Below are 23019 nucleotides of genomic sequence, written 5' to 3'. Positions count from 1 at the left end.
TGTACTGTGTGTAGTGTGTGTACTGTGTGTATGTGAGTGTGTAGTGTGTGTAGTGTGTGTATGTGAGTGTGTAGTGTGTGTATGTGAGTGTGTAGTGTGTGTAGTGTGTGTAGTGTGTGTACTGTGTGTATGTGAGTGTGTAGTGTGTGTAGTGTGTGTATGTGAGTGTGTAGTGTGTGTATGTGAGTGTGTAGTGTGTGTACTGTGTGTAGTGTGTGTGTACTGTGTCTACTGTGTGTAGTGTGTGTAGTGTGTGTATGTGTGTGTGTAGTGTGTGTATGTGAGTGTGTAGTGTGTGTATGTGAGTGTGTACTGTGTGTACTGTGTGTAGTATAGAGTTGCACGGTGTACCGAAGGTTCGATTCTTTTTCGATACTACGTCATCACAAACGATTCGGTTCTTTAGCGTTCGATGCTTTCGATACTGTATATAGCCCAGTCACTAGCTTCAAATGAGTCAAATTAGTAGGCACGATTTGATTCAGTTCATAAGAAAACTGATTCACACCGCAGCAGTCGGTGTGGCAGGATTCAGATAAACTTCTGAACAAATGAATCGATTCATGCGCAAGCCAGCAGAGCAGCAGCGAGTGTAGAATGGCGACGGCTAAAATAACAGATGTCTCTCGTCCGCGACTTGTGGACAAAACGGGCGGGGGGAGTGAAGTGTGGGAAAATAGTCTGAGATGTAGGCATCTGTTTTTTATTTATATTTTTATTTTTAAATAAAATAACGAAAATAACGAAAACTGAAAGTGAAACTAAACTACTTTATTTATTAGCGCTGTTTTCACTCCCGCAGTTGTACAGCGGGGGGTGTTGTGCCGATTCTGTCCGCGAAGCGGGAGTCGGATTCAGTAGCGGATTCGGCACAAGCGCGGCGGCACCTCGCGGTCCGCGGTGTTAGTTGTAAGCGCTCGCGCTAGCCGCAAAATACGACAGAAAACACTGAGGGAGCTGCAGAATTATGTGTGGGACTAGAATATGAGCACGAGGAGATAAAAGAGAACCTTTACCTGTGAGTAGCCCACATCAGAACACGCAAATCTCTCTCTCTCACTCTCGCTGTGTCTCTTTCTCTGTGTCTCTCCCTGTGTCTCTCTCTGTGTCTCTCTCTCACTCTCGCTGTGTCTCTTTCTCTGTGTCTCTCTCTGTGTCTCTCTCTCTGTGTCTCTCTCTGTGTCTCTCTCTCTCACTCTCGCTGTGTCTCTTTCTCTGTGTCTCTCTCTCTCGCACGTGAACTCCTCCGCGTTTGACCTGCAGCAGTGTGTTTAGCTGTTCTTAAAAATCATGTTAATTAAATAATAGTTCTATGCTTCTGTGTTACAGTGTTATTTAACATAATTCTGATCATATTTCGCTCATTCATTTAGCAGACAAGCACCCTGATCTCTACAAAGAGCTGAGAAGTCGACAGGTTAGTGGAGTTAGTCAAGATACACTCTGTCTGTAGCTTTACTAAGATTTACTAGCGACTGCTAGTAAATCACGTTAACACGGAGAGGAGTGTGCAGGAGTTTTGTTTTGGACCCGTGTTTTTCTCTATTTCTCCATTATCCCATTTACTGTGAAACATGAACACAAGATGTTCACGTTTTCACGTTTCCATCGCAAATCTGTGGTCAGGCACCTAGCCTGCTTGATCGTTACACTGAACATGGGCTTATTAAAAACGGTAAACGGTTGATTAATAAAACGGAGCAGTGAGTGTTAAAATGAGCATAACATTGTAATGTTCTTCTGTCTCTTTATTTTCCTTATTCAGAACTTAACTTCTGCCCGCCCGTCAGGTTCACATAGTCAGGCTACCATTACCTCTGTTTTTAGTTTTTAGGAAGTGTTTAGATAATTATGTTATAGTTAAGGTTATAATAACGAAACTTGTTTTTTGTTCAAATGTTTCATTTTAGAATAAAAACGTTTGCACCGATTGTTCAGTGTTCAATCCAGTTCAGTCAAAAATAAACATTTTATGTTCAGATATTTTTATTGTTTTTTTTCTTCTTCCAAGTATCGTTTTGGTATCGAGAATCGTGATACTACAGTTGGTATCGGTATCGAAGTCAAAATTTTGGTATCGTGACAACCCTAGTGTAGTATGTGTAGTGTGTGTATGTGAGTGTGTGTAGTGTGTGTATGTGAGTGTGTAGTGTGTGTATGTGAGTGTGTGTAGTGTGTGTATGTGAGTGTGTACTGTGTGTACTGTGTGTATGTGAGTGTGTACTGTGTGTATGTGAGTGTATGTGAGTGTGTAGTGTGTGTATGTGAGTGTGTAGTGTGTGTATGTGAGTGTATGTGAGTGTGTAGTGTGTGTATGTGAGTGTGTAGTGTGTGTATGTGAGTGTGTAGTGTGTGTAGTGTGTGTAGTGTGTGTATGTGAGTGTGTAGTGTGTGTATGTGAGTGTGTAGTGTGTGTAGTGTGTGTATGTGAGTGTGTAGTGTGTGTATGTGAGTGTGTAGTGTGTGTATGTGAGTGTGTAGTGTGTATATGTGAGTGTGTAGTGTGTGTATGTGAGTGTGTAGTGTGTGTATGTGAGTGTATGTGAGTGTGTAGTGTGTGTATGTGTGTGTGTAGTGTGTGTAGTGTGTGGTGTGTGTATGTGAGTGTGTAGTGTGTGTAGTGTGTGTGGTGTGTGTATGTGAGTGTGTAGTGTGTGTAGTGTGTGTATGTGAGTGTGTAGTGTGTGTACTGTGTGTATGTGAGTGTGTAGTGTGTGTATGTGAGTGTGTAGTGTGTGTAGTGTGTGTATGTGAGTGTGTAGTGTGTGTATGTGAGTGTGTAGTGTGTGTAGTGTGTGTATGTGAGTGTGTAGTGTGTGTACTGTGTGTATGTGAGTGTGTAGTGTGTGTATGTGAGTGTGTAGTGTGTGTATGTGAGTGTGTAGTGTGTATATGTGAGTGTGTAGTGTGTGTATGTGAGTGTGTAGTGTGTAGAGTGTGTAGTGTGTGTAGTGTGTGTATGTGAGTGTGTAGTGTGTGTATGTGAGTGTGTAGTGTGTGTAGTGTGTGTATGTTATTAATAAACATTGTTATTTAATAATAGGTCTTTGCTTCTTCAGTGCTGTAATGTTAATTTACATAATTCTGAACAGATTTCGCTCATTTAAAAAGCCTGAAAAAGTTTTTAAAACGCTCAGTTTTAACTTTTTACTCATGAAGAAATGTGGGGTTTAAATCAGGCTCGGGTTCATAATGACAGTTTATGGGTCGGGCTGGATTCTTTGGGTCTGATCTAAACTCTAGCGTACACTGTGTGATTATTTTAATGGAGAGCGTTGTGGATAACTCACACTGCACGTTTGAATGGTTTGTTTTGTTTGAACAGCGACAGATGCAGCTGAAGCTCATTCTCACTCATTCTCTCTCATCGTACAGTTTTAGAAATAAAAAATCACATCGAGAAACTGAGTTCAGACAGAGATAAAACTCAGTTCAGTTCAATAAACCTAAGATGAGTTCATCAAATATTGTAGAAGATAAAGAAGAGGATGAGCTTTTGCTGATTCCATCATTTAAAAGTGAAATGTAATGTAATGTACGTATAGTGTGTGTGTGTGAGTGTAGTGTGTGTATGTGAGTGTGTAGTGTGTGTATGTGAGTGTGTAGTGTGTGTATGTGAGTGTGTAGTGTGTGTATGTGAGTGTGTGTAGTGTGTGTATGTGAGTGTGTAGTGTGTGTATGTGAGTGTGTAGTGTGTGTATGTGAGTGTATGTGAGTGTGTAGTGTGTGTATGTGAGTGTGTAGTGTGTGTAGTGTGTGTATGTGAGTGTGTAGTGTGTGTATGTGAGTGTGTAGTGTGTGTATGTGAGTGTGTAGTGTGTGTATGTGAGTGTGTGTAGTGTGTGTATGTGAGTGTGTAGTGTGTGTATGTGTGTGTGTAGTGTGTGTGTAGTGTGTGTATGTGAGTGTGTAGTGTGTGTATGTGAGTGTGTAGTGTGTGTAGTGTGTGTATGTGAGTGTGTAGTGTGTGTAGTGTGTGTATGTGAGTGTGTAGTGTGTGTAGTGTGTATATGTGAGTGTGTAGTGTGTGTATGTGAGTGTGTAGTGTGTGTACTGTGTGTATGTGAGTGTGTGTATGTGAGTGTGTACTGTGTGTAGTGTGTGTATGTGAGTGTGTAGTGTGTGTATGTGAGTGTGTAGTGTGTGTAGTGTGTGTATGTGAGTGTGTAGTGTGTGTATATGAGTGTGTAGTGTGTGTAGTGTGTGTATGTGAGTGTGTAGTGTGTGTAGTGTGTAGTGTGTGCAGTGTGTGTATGTGAGTGTGTAGTGTGTGTATGTGAGTGTGTAGTGTGTGTAGTGTGTGTATGTGAGTGTGTAGTGTGTGTAGTGTGTGTATGTGAGTGTGTAGTGTGTGAGTGTGTAGTGTGTGTAGTGTGTGTATGTGAGTGTGTAGTGTGTGAGTGTGTACTGTGTGTAGTGTGTGTATGTGAGTGTGTAGTGTGTGTATGTGAGTGTGTAGTGTGTGTATGTGAGTGTGTAGTGTGTGTATGTGAGTGTGTAGTGTGTAGTGTGTGTATGTGAGTGTGTAGTGTGTGTAGTGTGTGTATGTGAGTGTGTAGTGTGTGTAGTGTGTGTATGTGAGTGTGTAGTGTGTGAGTGTGTAGTGTGTGTAGTGTGTGTATGTGAGTGTGTAGTGTGTGTATGTGAGTGTGTAGTGTGTGTATGTGAGTGTGTAGTGTGTGTATGTGAGTGTGTAGTGTGTAGTGTGTGTATGTGAGTGTGTAGTGTGTGTAGTGTGTGTATGTGAGTGTATAGTGTGTGTAGTGTGTGTATGTGAGTGTGTAGTGTGTGTAGTGTGTGTAGTGTGTGTATGTGAGTGTGTAGTGTGTAGTGTGTGTAGTGTGTGCAGTGTGTGTATGTGAGTGTGTAGTGTGTGTATGTGAGTGTGTAGTGTGTGTAGTGTGTGTATGTGAGTGTGTAGTGTGTGTAGTGTGTGTATGTGAGTGTGTAGTGTGTGAGTGTGTAGTGTGTGTAGTGTGTGTATGTGAGTGTGTAGTGTGTGAGTGTGTACTGTGTGTAGTGTGTGTATGTGAGTGTGTAGTGTGTGTATGTGAGTGTGTAGTGTGTGTATGTGAGTGTGTAGTGTGTGTATGTGAGTGTGTAGTGTGTAGTGTGTGTATGTGAGTGTGTAGTGTGTGTAGTGTGTGTATGTGAGTGTATAGTGTGTGTAGTGTGTGTATGTGAGTGTGTAGTGTGTGTAGTGTGTGTAGTGTGTGTATGTGAGTGTGTAGTGTGTGTATGTGAGTGTGTAGTGTGTGTAGTGTGTGTATGTGAGTGTGTAGTGTGTGTAGTGTGTGTATGTGAGTGTGTAGTGTGTGAGTGTGTAGTGTGTGTAGTGTGTGTATGTGAGTGTGTAGTGTGTGAGTGTGTACTGTGTGTAGTGTGTGTATGTGAGTGTGTAGTGTGTGTATGTGAGTGTGTAGTGTGTGTATGTGAGTGTGTAGTGTGTGTAGTGTGTGTATGTGAGTGTGTAGTGTGTGTAGTGTGTGTAGTGTGTGTATGTGAGTGTGTAGTGTGTAGTGTGTGTATGTGAGTGTGTACTGTGTGTATGTGAGTGCGTAGTGTGTGTATGTGAGTGTGTAGTGTGTGTGTGTGTGTGTGTGTGTGTGTGTGAGTGTTGTGTGTGTGTGAGTGTAGTGTGTGTGTGTAGTGTGTGTGTGAGTGTAGTGTGTGTGTGTGTGTGTAGTGTGTGTATGTGAGTGTGTAGTGTGTGTATGTGAGTGTGTGTATGTGAGTGTGTAGTGTGTAGTGTGTGTATGTGAGTGTGTAGTGTGTGTAGTGTGTGTATGTGAGTGTGTAGTGTGTGTAGTGTGTGTATGTGAGTGTGTAGTGTGTAGTGTGTGTATGTGAGTGTGTACTGTGTGTATGTGAGTGTGTAGTGTGTGTATGTGAGTGTGTAGTGTGTGTGTGTGTGTGTGTGTGTGTGTGTGTGTGAGTGTTGTGTGTGTGTGAGTGTAGTGTGTGTGTGTAGTGTGTGTGTGAGTGTAGTGTGTGTGTGTGTGTGTAGTGTGTATGTGTAGTGTGTATGTGAGTGTGTAGTGTGTGTGAGAAAACTTACATTTCTTTAATCCAGGTTTGATTCTTATTTCGCCTCCATGTTCCATTCTAAACACACACACACACACACACACACACACACACACACACACACACACACATACACATACACACACACACACAAACACACAGATCAGCAGGGTGTGAGAGTGAAATGCAGAGTTTCTCTCTCTGGGTTTATATTAGTGAACATGGTGAAGGAATATGAAGTTCTGGATTTTCCTGATACACAATAATTAACGTTAATCCTTAAGAAGAAACACCCACTCCTTTATAACACCATTAACACAATTAGAGGAAACCAGAGCCTCAGATTTAAATTTTAATATCTAATAACAGATTCAATATGCTGTCACACTTTAGCTTCTTCTTTTATTCCCAGCCTCTAGGGGGCGTGAGGGAGAATTATAGGGTCTCTGTTTAGAACAGGTGAAGAAGTAAAGGCTGAACCATAAAGATCCAGCTACAAAGGAAACATGGAGTCTTCAACTTTTAACCAACAAACATGTGGACTTCACTTTACTCTAAACTCTGATGAGCTCAATCCATTTTATTAACACCTGAAACGCTGTAATTTATGAATAACGTACATTGAGGGTTCATCACGCTACAAACTCTGTAGTCCAGAACCCTAATCTTTACGTTCTGTCTATGGGCAAACTCTGATCCTGAACTTGGATTATTATTATTCCTGTGTTGATCTGAAGCTGGATGATATGAGTTGCTTTCAGCTTATAATATTATTTCAGTTTAAAATACAAAATCCACAAGACTGAATACACCACATCTGTATATGCACTGTGCGCTTTATTATTAAAAATATATTAATTTAACTGAGAAAATGTAGCTCATTCTAACAAAGGGTAACACTGGACTCTTTAAACAGTTGATCACTCTTCTTTTATCTTTAACTGACCCTCATCACTCTATCTAACATCTGCAGCACACCTGAATCTTCCCCCTGAGTATTTCTTCATACCTGAGTGTCTCCAGTGAGCAGTGTGGATCCTCCAGTCTGGCAGAAAGCAGCTTCTCTCCTGACTCTCCTGGGTGGTTGTAGGTCAGATCCAGCTCTTTCAGCTCTGTCCTCAGAGCTGAAGACAGAGAAGAACAGCCTTTTTCTGTGATCATACACCCAGATAATCTAGAGAGAGAGAAAATTAAAGTAAGTTATTAACAGAGAGAGAAAGAGTGACAGTGGCAGACTGAGAGATATGAATAACATGATTAACACTATAATAGCTGAATCTCTAAGAAAAAATAGCATCTCAATGTAAAAAATACATTCAGAAATCCTAATTAAAATAAAAAAGTAATTGTAAAATTTCCATTGATAAATCACACGTTCAAATGTATTTAATGTCTGATATACTCTACTCTCTAGCAACACAGATTATCATGTCATGAAACCCACACCATACCAGTATGCACCTCTTAAACTTTGGAAACAGAAGTGTTATTGACGGAGTACAGGCACATTGTAACAATTTGGTTTGAGTTCCTCTCGCCTGAAATTGTTTCAATGTTGACTCTGAATTATAATATTGTATAATAAACTACCACTGCCCCGACTACTGAATTGGGATGCAGCCAGGAAGAACCACCCTTAAGGAGATAGGGAACCCAAAACGGGCAGAAACTGAAGTCAAGCCGAGTGCGGCAGAGAGAAGGAAAAAGTTCATACAGCCTCATGTGCCAGATTTGTCATGCTTGCGGGCCACATTTGGCCCGAGGGCCGCCTATTGCCGACCCCTGCCATAAACCCTCCACAGAGATTCCCCACAACAATCCATGTAATCGTTCCAGCACGACAAAATCTGACAAAAAATCTGCATCAACCCATATTAATAGCGGACGATGTAGATTATTATGTACACTTTTCAATACAGTCCTGGTGTATATTTTATAGATAAAGATCTTGGTAAAGCACTGAATATTTCTTCACATTTATCATTTTATAATGAACCAACTAACCTGAGAATCTGCAGTTTACAGTGTAAACTCCTCAGTCCAGCAGAAAGCAGCTCCACTCCTGAATCCTGCAGGTCATTGTTACTGAGATCTATTTCCTTTATGGAGAAGTTTTCCAGCTTCAAAACTGATCCCAGACTTTCACATGTCTTTTCTCCAAGATTACATGAAGCTAGTCTACAAAATGAGGAAAGCACAGCAGATTTTACTTAAGAATAGGCATAACGAAAGTTTTTTTTATTATAAAGTAAATCCATAGCATTTATGATAATGTAACAATAAGAAATGGCTGAAAATGAGTCTTATATTATTAATAATCCATTTTAGGTTTATTAGAACATCCAACAATCTCAAAGTATAACATACAGGAAAAAAATCAGTGATTGGCAGTGTTCTGGTTTAACCTTCCAACAAAAAATATTGTTAGTACAAAGCTTAACAATAATCATAAACTAGCTAAACTACTGTGATGACCCCCCCCCCCCCCCCACTTTGAGCACGGAATGGTTTGTCCCAGAGGTTGGACCAAGGGCACTTAGCGTGGTGTGGGTTTTAATTGGTGGCACTTGAAAGCAATTAGCAAGAATACTTAAGCTCTCAGAAATTGTACTTTTCCTGACTGATAGATAATCAATGACTTTTTTATTATCCGTTTTTTTTTTCTTCAGAAATTTCTTCAGGGCACAATGTGTTGCATTTTGAGATCTTTTGTCTGCTTCATATTGTCAGACAGGATCTGTTTAAGGGATTTCTTGACTCTACAGGCCTCTTAAACTTTGGAAACAGAAGTGTTATTGACGGAGTACAGGCACATTGTAATAATTTGGTTTGAGTTCCTCTCGCCTGAAATTGTTTCAATGTTGCCTCTGAATTATAATATTGTATAATAAACTACCACTGCCCCGACTACTGAATTGGGATGCAGCCAGGAAGAACCACCCTTAAGGAGATAGGGAACCCAAAACGGGCAGAAACTGAAGTCAAGCCGAGTGCGGCAGAGAGAAGGAAAAAGTTCATACAGCCTCATGTGCCAGATTTGTCATGCTTGCGGGCCACATTTGGCCCGAGGGCCGCCTATTGCCGACCCCTGCCATAAACCCTCCACAGAGATTCCCCACAACAATCCATGTAATCGTTCCAGCACGAAAAAAAATGACAAAAAATCTGCATCAACCCATATTAATAGCGGACGATGTAGATTATTATGTACACTTTTCAATACGGTCCTGGTGTATATTTTATAGATAAAGATCTTGGTAAAGCACTGAATATTTCTTCACATTTATCATTTTATAATGAACCAACTAACCTGAGAATCTGCAGTTTACAGTGTAAACTCCTCAGTCCAGCAGAAAGCAGCTCCACTCCTGAATCCTGCAGGTCATTGTTACTGAGATCTATTTCCTTTATGGAGAAGTTTTCCAGCTTCAAAACTGATCCCAGACTTTCACATGTCTTTTCTCCAAGATTACATGAAGCTAGTCTACAAAATGAGGAAAGCACAGCAGATTTTACTTAAGAATAGGCATAACGAAAGTTTTTTTTATTATAAAGTAGATCCATAGCATTTATGATAATGTAACAATAAGAAATGGCTGAAAATGAGTCTTATATTATTAATAATCCATTTTAGGTTTATTAGAACATCCAACAATCTCAAAGTATAACATACAGGAAAAAAATCAGTGATTGGCAGTGTTCTGGTTTAACCTTCCAACAAAAAATATTGTTAGTACAAAGCTTAACAATAATCATAAACTAGCTAAACTACTGTGATGACGACCCCCCCCCCCCACTTTGAGCATGGAATGGTTTGTCCCAGAGGTTGGACCAAGGGCACTTAGCGTGGTGTGGGTTTTAATTGGTGGCACTTGAAAGCAATTAGCAAGAATACTTAAGCTCTCAGAAATTGTACTTTTCCTGACTGATAGATAATCAATGACTTTTTTATTATCCGTTTTTTTTTTCTTCAGAAATTTCTTCAGGGCACAATGTGTTGCATTTTGAGATCTTTTGTCTGCTTCATATTGTCAGACAGGATCTGTTTAAGGGATTTCTTGACTCTACAGGCCTGGTTGTGGTTAGTAGTGAAATTGAGCTCAGATTTCTAAAAAACGTAATTAATTACAGTTAATTTATGGGGGGATAAATACTTTTTCACAAAGGGCTAGAGTAGTCTGGATAGCTTTTTCTGTTAATAAATGAACTTATTTAAAAAGTGTTTGTCATAGTGGGGCAGAGAGTAGTCAGGACAAGCAGGGTCACTACCAGAGAACATGAGCCAAAAGGAGAAAACAAACCAGGGTCACACTGAATAGTCCAGAGTTAGGGTATCCAGAAAAACGATACACAATACACAAAGCAACAAACAAAGGCTAAGAGAAACTTGTTGCAAAGCTGGACGAACTGAAACAATGCTAAGCACTAAAGCTGAGTTCAAGGCAGTCTTTTGTACTTGGCTCCCCAGGTGCTAGTACTCAGGAGAATGACTTCCTGAAGGTCACGTGATCATGAGAGTCACAGGCTTGTGCATTCTGGGTAATGTAGTCAAGTGACTGGAAGTCACAGGCAGAGCTGAGTGTGGGTGAGAAAGGCACAGTTTTAGTGCTGGGCGTGACAGTGTTTTTTATATTTACTGAAGTTATATGTCTGATATTAAAGTTTGTTTGATAATGTGAAAAATTTAAGTATGACAGAAAAGCAAAAACAAAATAAATCTTTATGAGATGTCCATTCCAAGCAACACAATCACTGTGTTTAGCTTTAAAACATATAAATGCAGAAACACATACTAATACAGGAAATGTTAATTTATTAAATAACTCAAACAAGTTTAAGACAAAAATTATATATTAAATAAAATTTTAACTAAAAGCAATGATCATATTAATGCTTGGTGATCAGATATGCTCTTTGTGTGGATGTTTGTTTATATTTCTACATTATTTACCCTCAGCATTGGCAAAAACTTACTGAGCATATCTTTATTTATTTACTGATCTAGAATTGTTGTCAATTTAGAAGAAATATGACTGTACATATTTGTAACTTTTCTTTTTAAGATATCAGTTCAACATTTTAATCATCCTTTCAGTGTATTACCAAGCAAAGCTTATCACTCCTACTACTACTATATTTGTATTTTTTTAAGTACCATCAAGTGCATTTCAGACTATAAAACCAACGTTGCCAAAGGTTCAAAGACCCATCCCTGCCTGAGGCTCTCAACAAGTTCTACGCCCGTTCTGAGAATCCTGACACCCCCCCAGCACTAGACTCACACCTTCCCCAGGAGAGGAGCCCCTCAGCATGACACCAGCAGAAGCAAGGAGGACGCCGAGGAGGATCAACCCCCAGAAAGCTGCTGGCCCAGACATCATCCCCGGACAGGTGCTAAGAGACTGTGCCGACCAGCTCTCTGACAGCTTGGTGCACATCAACAATGCCTCCCTTATCCAATCAACTGTCCCTACTTGCTTGAAGACCAATTTCCAAGAGCTCTGCAGTGACAGGTCTGAATGACTACCAGCCAGTAGCCCTTACTCCAATAGTTCACACTGCTGACATATGACTGCTCACCTATCCATCCAGTCTGTCATATTGTGAAGTTTGTGGACGACACAGCAGTGGTTGGATGCATCACGAACAGAGATGAGTCCAGCTACAGGCAGGTGGACAGTGTAAAGAAAAAGAAGGAGATGATTGTGGACTTCAGAAGGGGTCAGCATACCCACCTCCCCTTGCACATTGGAGGATCTGCGGTGGAAGTGGTCAACAGCTACAGGTACTTTGGTGTGCACCTGAGCAGCAACCTCATCTGGAGCAACAACACTTCCATTCTGGTCAGGAAGCACATCAGCGGCTCTACTTCCTCAGGAGGCTGAGACGAGCTGGACTCGGGAGCGCAGTCCTCACCTCCTTCTACAGATGTGTGGTGGAGAGCGTTGTGTGCTCAGATGCAGGAAAAGGGCCACCTGCATCAGGAAGGATCCCACCCCTCCCTATTTTTTGTTATATATTTTATTTTATTGTGTTATTTTTATTTTATTATTAAATTAACCCACTTTTACGTCAACATGTCAACATCATCCATTGCAGAGTCAGACAGTAGCAGCAGCTACAGACCAGCATGACCAGACCAGCAGTTTGTCACATATGGGCCTGGGGACTCTCCTCCCCACCACCAGAGGTCACTCTCACCAGAGCTTTGAATGTTTGGTTCTGCATTAGGTGGCCATTTTGTCTTTGTCCTTGAGCCTTTATAAGAAAAAGCGTGTGTGAGACTCTTTGCAAGGTCTTGTATGTATTCCTGTTTATGTTTGCTGCAAGTCTGAGCTTCTGTACACTTAAAACCTGCACTTGGATTCTAAAACCTGGTCTGTTGGGTCTGTTGTGACACAGTACCAATACATGCTTTAGTTTTAGGGAGATCAGTGTAGCTACACTGGTCTAATAGAATAATGGCCACAAGTCAAACTGATGTCTTTTGAAGACTTATTTCTCTCTCTCTCTTTCTTCATTGGACACAGTGAAAACTATGACAAAACAAAGCATTCGTTCAGCATATGCTAGCTAGCACAACAAACTGTGTACAACTCCAAACACGAGATTAATTACAAAAAGGGATATTAAACACATTATCAAACAATATTAAACAGATATAAACATTTACCGTGTGCGCCTTTAGACCTTGTGTTAGCTATGGTTGTTGTTCTCCCTCTGCTACTAAGATAGTCGTCTCTCTCTGCCGCCAAAGTTAGTTATGACCCACAATTCTACAGTTATCCGCGTCACGTCACGTGACTCATTATGCTCCACAGTAAAGCAATTTCACCCTCATTTTTAGACCTGTTCATATTGTTTTTAGCCCTATTTAACAACCATGTGAAATAAAAACAACAATTAATTTATAATAATAAATAAACATAAATATTCTAATTAACATGTCATTCTGACAGTTACAGTAACAATTGCCACAAGTCTTTTTTTTACCCTGTTACTAACCCTAGTCTAAAATTTGTTTAGCATATCTTTCCACCACTCCACCTAAAATTCCAATTTAATTGCTCTAGACTGGTAGTTTCAAAGCATGCTGTCATTCTAGAGAAGCTAATGTTTTATTTTAGATCAAATTTATATCTCCTTCAGAAATAATCTTATTCAAGATGTTTATCATTTTACTAAATTTTAAACACTGACGTTTAGCAAACAAGTGAACATTTTACACAACTTTTCATTCCATCTTAAATATGGCAGCTTGACCAGCAGAATCAAAGCGTTTAATTTTATATGCAATCATATAATTCAATTCTCAGATATGGAATAAGACTGACCTGAGAATCTGTAGTTTACAGTGTGAACTCTTCAGTCCAGCAGAGAGCAGCTCCACTCCTGAATCCTGCAGGTCATTGTTACTGAGGTCAAGCTCTATCAGTGCTGAATCCGAGATGAGTACTGATGCCAGTGTTTCACAGGCGTTTTTACTGAGACTGCAGTGATCCAACCTTCACATTTAATATTATAATTAGCTTTCAGAAACTCTAAAATGAAGTAATTGCTAAACCTATAGGGTAAAGGGCATTTACCTGTACCTAACACAATCAATTTTTATTAGTTTAAAGAATATCAGTATAATTACAGGCTCAGAGTATGTATAAGGAACAAAAGGCAGCTTAAACATGTTATATATCCTCTAGTATAGCATTAATATTTAGTAAGACCTGTTAACAATATCACATTTCTATTACACTTTGTATATCAACCTTTGTGCAGTTTAGTGATTTAAGATTGTTTTGTTTAGTTATGTCTGGAATCTTTTAAATGTATAATTATAATCATCAGATATATCATTATTATTATTATTATTATTATTATTATTATTATTATTATTATTATTATCATTATAGAATAGTTATTTACTACTATATAAAAAGTATCACTAAGGAAAATAGTACTTACAGAGCTCGCCGTGTGTTTTTCACCACAGGCAGTAATCTCCTCAGTCCTTCTTCTGATGCTCTGTATTTTTTCAGTTCAAACTTCTCCTGAGTCTCCTCTGACATCATCAGCACAAATACCAGAGCTGACCACTGTGTGGATGAGAGTTCCTGTGTTGAGAGTGTTCCTGAGTTCAGGAAGTTCTGGATTTCTCCTGTGAGTGAGGTGTCTTTCATTTCACTTAGACAGTGGAAGAGATTGATGGTCTTTTCAGAAGATTTCTTCTTTTTGAGTTTTCTCTTAATGTAGCCTATAGTCCCCTTCAGATCCTCTTTGTTTATCTCTATTTCTGGCTGTAAACTCTTGAGGAGCCTCTGATTGGACTCCAGAGTGAGGCCAAAGAGGAAGCGGAGGAAAAGATCCAGGTGTCCATTTTTACTCTTCATGGCTTTCTCCACAGCTGTCTTCAGAAGATTATCCAGTGTGTGTTTGTACCTCCATTTTATTTTCTCCCACCAGGTCTGGAAGAGTGGATTACTTTCATCACTGGATGTGATGAAAACAAACACAGCAGCGAGGAACTCCTGGAAACTCAAATGTACAAAGCTGTAGAACTTCTCATCCTTTTTAAAGATCTGGGTACAGACTCCAGAGTGCACTACGGCTTCTTCTACCTCAATATCACACTCTTTCAGATCTTCCTCATAGAATATGAGCTGTTCTTTTTGTAGCTGAAGAAAGGCTAATTTTGCCAGTTTCAGTACACTCTCTGCTTCCATTTTTTCTCTCTTAGATGATGGAACTGCACCATCCACGTTCTGTTCTGGGTTGTATTTCTCACTCTTCTGTCTTGTGTGAAAGATCAGGAAACGAATGTACATTTCTGTAAGAGTTGTGGGAGCATTTTCCATCTCTTTGTCTTTCTTAATCATTTCCTGAAGAACAGAGACTGAGATCCGGCAGAAGACTGGAATGTGACACAAGATATGAAGACTTCTTGCTGTTTTAATATGTGAAATGATTCTGCTGGCTTCATCCTGGTCTTGGATTCTCTTTCTGAAGTACTCCTCCTTCTGTGAGTCATTGAATCCACGGATTTCTGTAATGATCAGGAAGTATTTACGTGGGATCTGATTGGCTGCTGCAGGTCGAGAAGTTATCCAAATAACAGCAGTGGGAAGCAGCTCTCCTTTAATGATGCCTGTTAGCAGTTTATTCAGAGAGATCTTCGCTTGTGCATTTAATACTTTCTCTTGATTGAAGTTTAGAGGAATCTTGCTTTCATCCAGTCCATCTAGAATCAAAGCTACAGTGTACTTACCGTTTAAAATCTCCATTACATCTTCTATGTAGAGTTCACGGTGAAAATAGTGTAAAAGATCTGAAAGCCTGAGGGAATTCTCTTTAATCAAATTCAGCTCCCGAAAGGGAAGAAACAGAATGAAATCTAAATCCTGGTTGTGCCTTTCCTCAGCCCAGTCCAGAATAAACTTGTGTACAGAGGCTGTTTTCCCCACACCAGCAATTCCCAGTGTAAGAACTTTTGTACCAGACTTATTTTCTCCAGACTGCACTTTAAAAATTTCACTGAAGTTGACTGATGTTTCTCCTGGTTTGGGATAAAATCCTTCCATCTGTCTCACTTCATGCTGAGCGTTTACTCCTCCTGTGCAGCCTTTAACCACATAGAGTTCAGTAAAAATGTCTTTCAGAGGAGCATAATCCCCTTCCTGTGACGTCCCTTCATACAGGTTTGCAAATTTCTTCTTAAACTCCTCTTTTAGTTTTAATTGGATTTTATCTGATGCAAGGAAAAAAAATTAAATATAGTGACTCATTGTCATTAATCAAAATATTTCACTTTCTGTGTAACATCATTGCATTACATTTTATAATGTAAATACATATTTAGTAGCTTTTAATATTATTAAAGACAAGATAAGACTAAGGTTCACTACAATAAAATATAAAATATAAAATCATAGCACAAATGTGGCTAATTTTCTGCATATAACAGTATAACACACAAACTGCATTACACGCCAAATGCAAAGAAAAAGTGCATACCACTACAGAGTTACAGTATATTAGAAAGGCCATGGTGTTTATTGCTAATGTTTCATGGTCATTGGTAATGTTCATGTATTAACACAGAATAACTTTAATTATTTAATGAGTTTACCTGCAGTCAATGTAGTAGAAGAGGCTGCTGAACTCTCACTCCTTACCTGTCCTCCACCTGCTCCACCTGAGAGAGAGCACAGCAGTACAGAATAAGAAACAACATCAGATAATTCAATCACAAAAACACTGAACTGAGCTCTATTCTTTATTATTACTCAACTAAATACAAAAAACTAAATAAAACAGTCTAAATACACAGGTTCTGTTCTGTAAAATGTTAATTTTATTTTTTGTCAATGTACATTATTCTTTAATAATTTATATATAATTGTATCCCTAGTTGAAAGGCCAATTACCCCATCCACTCATTGGGACTCCCCCTATCACTAGGAGGGTAAAGGCCAGAGCACGCCTCCTCCAATACATGTGATAATGCAGCATCACAGTCAGCTAACAGAAGCCACAATGAGAGTGATGAGAGCTGCTGATGGAGAAGCAGCATAACCTACTGTACTCTCTCTCTCTCAGACTCCGGCTGCTGAAGGAAAAGCAGCATGATCTACTGTACTCTCTCTCTCTCTCTCTCTCTCAGACTCCGGCTGCTGAAGGAAAAGCAGCATGACCTACTGTACTCTCTCTCTCTCTCTCTCTCTCAGACTCCGGCTGCTGATGAAGAAACAGCATGATCTACTGTACTCTCTCTCTCTCTCTCTCTCTCAGACTCCGGCTGCTGATGAAGAAACAGCATAATCTACTGTACTCTCTCTCTCTCTCTCCCAGACATCGGCTGCTGATGAAGAAACAGCATAATCTACTCTACTCTCTCTCTCTCTCTCTCTCTCTCTCTCTCTCTCTCAGACTCCGGCTGCTGAAGGAAAAGCACCATGATCTACTGTACTCTCTCTCTCTCTCTCTCTCTCAGACTCCAGCTGCTGATGAAGAAACAGCATAATCTACTGTACTCTCTCTCTCTCTCTCTCTCTCTCAGACTCCGGCTGCTGATGAAGAAACAGCATAATCTACTGTACTCTCAGACTCCGGCTCTCTCTCTCTGCAGTAGTGCCTGTGTTTAAGGGTTCATATGCTTGCATCTTTATAATAATCAAATAAATATAATCTAACAAATATATTCATTATTTATTCTGTATTTATTTGTATCAGAACAATCTTAATAAAACTGACCACAGTGTAGTAAAATTATACAGAAACAAAAAAAAATCTATTTGTGTACTTTTTACAATCACTGTCTGAAAAAGGCAGTAAACAAGTTTTTTCCTCTTATTCCTCTTTTACTTTACCTTTTATAGTTTTCAGATGTTTCAGATATTTTTACCTTCATGCTGAGATTCAGCTCCAGTGTGAATATGAACTGAGCCATAAAAATTTCCATGTAGAACAGGTGCAATGACATTCCCTCCAGTCTGAGCTGTGGGGTTCTGGACCAGTTCACTGGGAGCTGTGGGGTTCTGGGTTGTGGTGTTCTGGACCAGTTCACTGGGAGCTGTGGGGTTCTGGGTTGTGGTGTTCTGGACCAGTTCACTGGGAGCTGTGGGGTTCTGGGTTGTGGTGGTCTGGACCAGTTCACTGGGAGCTGTGGGGTTCTGGGTTGTGGTGGTCTGGACAGGACTGATTTGATCTGTGTTCACATGAGAGCAAAAGTCTGAGTTTCAAGTGTATCAAAATTCTCACAGTCAAAACTCAGAATCAACCAAAGGTGGATAGAGTAGCCAAAGGCAGAACTTTTGTAAAAGTAATTTGTACAAAAATTATTTTGTTAAATAACTGAATAACTGTCAGTCCTGACTTTGTCAGTCTGCCTATTCAGGACAATTGTCCCCCCCAAAGACTCCATTTCCCAGCAATCTCAGCCCATGGACTACAATGACTCGGCACGTGACTCTGCAGCGTTCAGCCTTTCTCACATTCTGATTACACATTTCCCACATCTGTTTGCACCTGTATAAATAGCCCTCTGTTCCCTTTGTTCCTCGCCGAGTATTAACTAGGTTTCTAGCACTGTTATGACGCGTTTTCCTGACTTTCTTGAATTCTTGTTATCGACCCTTTTCTGCTCTTAGTTTTCTCTCTTGCCTAGCCCTCTGGTTTTATTGTGGATTTTTGTTACTGACCTTGTTTCCTCCTCTGACTACTATCTTGCCTTTCCCTGTTTAACCTGCATGTTTTACCGTGTACTGACTACGTTCTAGTATGATGCTTTGGATCTGTGTTTATAATAAACCTGTGTTTTCTAATCTGCATTGTCTCTCGTGGTTCCTGGCCCTGCTGACAACAATAAGCTGTAATTAGTCTAATGTTATACTGTTCATCTGCAGCTTTATTACTATAAATACTGCTGTCGTTCTGAAATTACAGATGGACAGAATTTTTTGTATCAAATTTCTTGCAGTGTTTAGTGAACCAGGGGGTGGGGCTGTAAACCCATGACTGTTTAAAACCCTGTGACCTTTAGCACTGTGTGTTGTTGACCTCTCCAGAGAGTAGATTTAGTGCAGGGTGTAGGAAGTGATGTGGGACGGATCTGTAAACTCTGATGTGTGAAGAGCACTTATAACTATGCGTTATAACAAGAGGACAATGTAAACGTGAGGAAAACTAGGTGTCTTTTCTCTAAACATTGCATTCGGGTTCGGGGCTCATTAAAAATCGTTCAGCCCAGGACAGATGTTGCTCCTGGTGAACGGACTTGTACAAGGTCCTGAAGGAAGCTTTCAGAGATGTGTTTGAATTAAGCAACAGAAAATGTGCATTGAATTAAAAATGACTCATTACTTATGGTTGTAATGTGTAACGTGAGGAACAAAGGTGAATATAATGGAGTAAAAGATTTCCGACATCACAAATGTACTCAAGTAAAAGTGTTAAAAAATATAATGTAATTAAGTAAACGTAGCATGTTACTACCCACCTACCAATCAATTATTCTCTGTCAGCAAATTTCTTAAAAAACTCTTTTCTTTTCATGTTTTAGACAAAATGTGTGAGAGTGGACCTGGAAGAAGCGCTAGAGAAAACTTAAATCATGTTACCTTATGATTTCCAATATTTGTTCATTAGTATTTCTTTATTTTTTATCTAAATATAAGAAACTATATAAGACATTAGTTAAAAAAATGATTGATCTTGTCCAAGAAAGAAAGAGAAAGGAAAGAAAATGGGGGAGGAGCATCTGCTACATCACCTTTTTGATCTGGATCGTCCTCCAACACTTGTGGATCACCTTCCATCCTGTAGGACTGCTCCTGTAGAAGGAGAGTAGATTCAGGTTTAGTGGAGGATTTCTGGTAAAGATGTAGAAGTTCCTGGATTTCTGAAGGAGGACAGAACCCATGTTTTAATGTTATTAGTAACATCTACAAAACACCAACCGCTCCTTCTTTAAGAAGCTTTACTGGATCAGTGATGGTCAGGAGTGAAGTGGGTGTTTGAGGAGAATTAGGTCAAACAAACAACATAAAGAAACACAAAGAAATCAGACAACACAGTAATTTACATTACATTTCTATAAAATAATTCTCCAGTTTAGGATAATATTTACTGTACATATTGAAACTGTAGCAGAGGAGTGTTAAAAGTAAAGATCAGAAAGTTCATATTAAAAGACATTGTTCATGTATCCTGTAGAATCCAGAGAGAAAGAGTAAAAATAAAGAGTGTAATTAAATGAAATGATCTTACCTGCTGTGAGCAGAGCTGTATCAGTCCATGAGCTTTTAGTCCTCAGCTTCTAAACTCCTGTACTTTTAGATCTGGAACAGAGGATAGAATTTAGCTTTTAGATCATTCTGATCATAAACTTTCCATATAAAACCTCTTCTGATCTGTAGAGGAAGCTTTTAAAGCCAGACTTCAGTGCAGCTCCGTTATAAAACTGATGAGTAAAGAGAGCAAGCAGATCTGCGTAACAGGAAACAGTTTCACAACTCAAACTCAGACACAGCTACATACAGGAAGCCCACAGATGCAGTATGAATTCAGTTCTGTATCTGTTAGAGACTCTGAAGGTATTAGATCAGAGTAGAAATAGAAGAGAACAGTAGAGTTACAGAAGCAGATCTACAGAAATCCAGTGAAGTGGGGGAAACCGGTGAAGTTTAGAATACGCTAATTTACAAGGAGATTTACTATAATAGATTTGTAGTGTTTTGTGAAAATTTTAACTTTTGAAGAAATCCACTAGAAGTTGTGCTGACTAGAAATATTTAGTTCAGAGAATTATTTTTATGTTTAAAAAAAAATCTCTTTACATTTTTCGTTTAAGTCTGATTAAATTCTATGAAATGTTTATTGTATAAATTCTGCTGACTTTCCTGTAGCTCCTTCGACACTGAGGCCAGGCAGTTCACTATTATATAACACACTCACACACACACACACACACACACATATTTAAATCCCAAGAGAAGCAGCAGCAGACTGTGGAGAATGACTACACACTGACGGTGGGAGGGGACGCCCAAAGTACCACAGGCAAATATCGTCACGACCACCATCAGGTAAAAACCCCTGCAGAATTGTTTAGTATGTTTAGTATTATTATAGTAATTAGTGTAATGTTGTGGTTTGTTTGCTTCGGTTGTTGAGTGGTTTATCAAATCAATGATAATTTTAATAAGAAGAGTTCAGAATCAATAAATGGTGTTTTTTAATTATAGCTTTCATCTGTCTCAGCATGCTCTCCACCAGTCTTACACACTGCTTTTGGATAACTTTATGCTGCTTTACTCCTGGTGCAAAAATTCAAGCAGTTCAGTTTGGTGGTTTGATGGCTTGTGATCATCCGTCTTCCTCTTGATTATATTCCAGAGGTTTTTAATGGGGTTCAGGGCTGGAGATTGTGCTGTAATGACAGGATCTTGATCTGGTGGTCCTTCTTCCACACCTTAATTGATCTGTGTGGAATTGAACATTGTCCTGCTGGAAAAACAGAGTTGGGGAACATTACTAGAACGGAATAAAATAAGTTTTATTCCAGGATAATCTTGTATGCAACTTGATTCACATGTCATTCACAAAGACTAAACTGCCCAATTCCAGCCTTGCATCTCCAGATCATCACGATCCTCCACCATGTTTCACAGTGGGTGCAGGTACACCTCTGCAGATCTCCATCTAAACATTTGATGGCCAGGTCTTTGAGCAAAGCCTTGAGGCTCATCAGAGAAGATGATCTTACTCCAGTCCTCTATAGTCCAAGTCTTATGATGTTTTACAAACTTCATCCTGGCTTTTCTTTGCTTCTCATTGAAAAAGGTCACTTGATGTAGTCCTGCAGTTGCTAACTGACATTTAGGTAAATTGATGGTCAATCTCCAGACCTGAACCCCATTAAAAAACTCTGAATGTAATCATGTAAGATTTAAGATGGTAACAAGCCATCAAACAAAGCTGAACTGCTTGAGTTTTTGCGCCAGGAGTTGAATAAGGTTATTCAAAAGCAGTGTGAAAGACTTCATGCAAGCTGTGATAAAAAAAAGGATAATTTCACCAAATATAGATTTCTGAACTCTAGAAACATTAGCATTGTTGTTTCTATATGAATATGAACTTTGCATTGTTTCAGGTTTAAAAACACTGTACCGTTTTCATTATTTTGAGCATCTGCAAATAAATGCTCTGAATGGCAATATTTGTATTTGTAACCTGGGAGAAATGTTGTAAATAGGAAGTTATGAAAGATGGAAACCAGTGCAGAAATAAAACCCACAGCTCAGCAAAGGGCAGGGCTACTGTGGCCTATTTCACTTCCGCTTATGAAGGATTTTAGTTTCCTTCAGTCACATGATCACTTCTGAGAAATCACACTCAACCAGATCTACAGCTCCAAACTTAAATTAGCACTTCTTTTATAAAATTAAGAGCAGATTTATTGTATTATTATAAATATACATTAACCTTAAATAGATTTATACACAATCATGTGTGACAGGATGAATTATTATTAGTATTATTTCTTATTAAAGCACTATTTTTTTTAGTAGTATTAATTGTTAGATTTTTAGACAATTAATCTGTTGTTTAGAGGGTTGATGATTTGTTTAGTTAATTAATGTAATGGTTTAATAAAAGTAGTTTTTTTTCTGGATACCGCAGCTTCCTCTGAAAGTCGGTCTGAGATCAGCTTATTCCAGTTCTTCAGTTTTATTACTCAGTGGGAATTGTTGGCGTCTGATCATTTGAGAAGCTTCTTTTTGGCGCTTCCATCCGTGTTGATTAAATGGGTGCAGTAAGGCTGATATGGTTTCTATCTGCATTTATTGGTGAAATAAAGCTGCTGTTTTCTCTCTTTTTCTAATTTGAGTGAATTCTTGTGAAAAGCTCAGCTGTTAGACAGAACTTGTGCAATTTAGGAAAGGAACAATTTTAGGAAACAGAAACTTCAAGTGAATCCAGAGCAAAATGTTATTGCTGAGCTGAATTGTAGTATAAGTTTGTGTTGGGTTTTTATTTATTTTTTGAGATTTTTTTGTCTTTGTGATTTTTTACTTTACTAGATGAGCTACAGGTGCTGTTAAGTGCCAATAAGCAGCTTGTTGTTTTTAATATTAAATTTATTTCTACTTGGTATTGCTTGAATTTTACTAAATAAACTTGTTTGTTGTCTTTGCTGTTCTTTTGGGTACCAGCAAACCTGTCTCTATTTAACATATTTGGGTGCAATTCCTAAAGTAGCGTAGTTGGCTACATTGTTTAATACTTTGTAACTGAGTTATCTCTCTGTCCTGTTACATTAGCTATAGCTCCACATTATCTCTCTGTACTGTTACATTAGCTATAGCTCTACATTATCTCTCTGTACTGTTACATTAGCTATAGCTCCACATCATCTCTCTGTACTGTTACATTAGCTATAGCTCACATTTTCTCTCTGTACTGTTACATTAGCTATAGCTCAACATTTTCTCTCTGTAC

General features: G+C 39.1%; 1 protein-coding gene across 1 annotated transcript in view; it reads right to left on the bottom strand.

Moving 5' to 3' along the window:
* LOC111190424 (NACHT, LRR and PYD domains-containing protein 12-like) overlaps nucleotides 1–20627 on the bottom strand; it is a 238610-nt gene extending 217983 nt beyond the window's left edge. Inside the window, exon 1 of the mRNA XM_049468955.1 lies at nucleotides 19786–20627. The gene's annotated coding sequence lies outside the window, so the exon portion shown is untranslated. The remainder of the gene's footprint in view (nucleotides 1–19785) is intronic.
* Nucleotides 20628–23019: the final 2392 nt, after the last annotated feature.

This window comes from Astyanax mexicanus, chromosome 1 (genome assembly GCF_023375975.1).
Source record: "Astyanax mexicanus isolate ESR-SI-001 chromosome 1, AstMex3_surface, whole genome shotgun sequence".
NCBI lineage: Eukaryota > Metazoa > Chordata > Actinopteri > Characiformes > Acestrorhamphidae > Astyanax > Astyanax mexicanus.
Note: the sequence above shows the minus strand (reverse complement) of the source record. Positions and strands in the feature narration are given on the sequence as shown.